Genomic DNA, 1,829 nt, shown 5'->3' with positions numbered 1-1,829 from the left:
CAATGACAATTCAAAACAACTTTAAAGTGATATAAAGTCATGAAAAGTGATGAAACAAAAACTACGTTGAATACTTTTAAGGTTGTGTTTAACTGTCGTTGTATTGAGTTATCATTAAACCATTCTTTATATTATAGATCGCCAATCATCGATTATTAGAAATTAAAATGAAATATTTAATTAACCCACGATAATGCGTCCTTGAAAAATGGCTAAAAGCGAACATATCTAAATGCTATTGACGTCATCCTATACCGATCGCGACGCCATTGCAGAGTAATGCGACGTTTGACATTATATATTGTGACGTCATCTGATTCAAAATCGAATAGCGCGCTTGACAATTTGAATCGGGCCCAGTTTTACCAGAATTCTTTTTCTCCTGAAAACACTCTCTTCCAAAACTTTTTTAAATTTGGGAGGCGGGTACGGATACCGCCGCCCCGAGAACCATTTACATACATGTGTTATTTACATTTATAGAGATTTACTCTTTCTTATTAAAACTGCTTATGTTTTACGCATGCCTAGTTTATCAATACCTAAAAGTTTTCAACTAGCAATAATCGCACCTCGGATAAACCTCATTGGTTAGGATATCGCCACTGCGCAAAGTTGTATTTTTTGATATGTTATTATTATGAGATTTAGACGCTACCATTAATGTAAATTTAAAGTTCTTACGAAATTCCTGCTTTAAAGTAACTATATATGGAATGCTCCATGTAAATATTGATATATCTTTTTTTATTTATATATATCTTTTTATTTACATCTTTGATTCTATGTAAATTCGCACTATCTAAAATTAAATCAAACTCCCACCACCTCAGAACAAGTTCAGCCTAGTGAGGTGGATTATACCAAAAAAATGTATGTTAATTTATTGGTTAATAAATAATAATAATATGTATATTTGTATAAATGTATGTGTATGTGTAAGCATATATATATGTACCCGCCTCAGTACAGAAATCTTCTAGTGAAGCGAGTTACTTTCATGTTTGTATTATGTTATTGCAATAAACGCCCGGGTTGCCGGCAATTAAAAAAAAATATTATTATTATTATTGGATAATCAACAACTCTAAACTCTACCATAGGTCACCCCAGATGGTTCGCTCCGTTTGGTGACTTAGCAGGGGTGCCCAGGTCCACTGTGGGAGGGATGAAGTCTGGACGGGCGGATGCGTCTACCTACCTGCCGGGTCGAGAGACTTGTTGACTTTCTCAACCCATCGCCTTGCACCGAAGTTGAAGGAATGGTTTTATACGCCCGTCACTTTTGGACACACTGACGTCCAGTTTTCTACCCACCCCTCATACCTTTTCCTTCCCAGAACTTCCTCTCCTGCCTTTCCCTAAAAAAAACCCTCCACACAGCATCCTTTAAGATGATATAGGCCACGAGGGAAATTATATTCATCAAGACCTCTTGTGTGGAGCCAATGTAAAAAAGAAGATTAAAAATACGCGTTTGAAATATCTCTCTATATGAATAAAAATGTTAATATTCATTTGTTCAAAATCTTAAATTTTGACACTAAGTTGCATTCGAATACGTGTTTTATATACCTATATTATAAAGATGTAGGTGACAAAAGAAAACATCTGCTACACACGCTATTGTTTCTCTATTTGCACAGACAAGCTGAGCCACAGCAACGCGTGCCGGGGTACAGCTAATTAAAAATAAAATCTTATTTTATAAGCAATAATTATTAGCCTGAAACACTCATCCACATTGAAAAATCTCCTGATAAAAGATACATGACGCCAACGGGACTTGAACCTGTGTCCTTTCGATTTCCGGTCGACTGCTCTGACCA

At 35.8% G+C, this 1,829-nt stretch overlaps 1 pseudogene; it reads right to left on the bottom strand.

Moving 5' to 3' along the window:
- Positions 1-465: 465 nt before the first annotated feature.
- Positions 466-617, bottom strand: LOC149413745 (U4 spliceosomal RNA; annotated as a pseudogene).
- Between the last annotated feature and the right edge of the window lie 1,212 nt (positions 618-1,829).

The sequence above is a fragment of the Hesperophylax consimilis genome, chromosome 21 (genome assembly GCF_061612785.1).
Source record: "Hesperophylax consimilis isolate HC1 chromosome 21, BYU_Hcon_1.0, whole genome shotgun sequence".
NCBI lineage: Eukaryota > Metazoa > Arthropoda > Insecta > Trichoptera > Limnephilidae > Hesperophylax > Hesperophylax consimilis.
The sequence above is the reverse complement of the archived record's forward strand: the minus strand, read 5'-3'. Positions and strand labels throughout refer to the sequence as shown.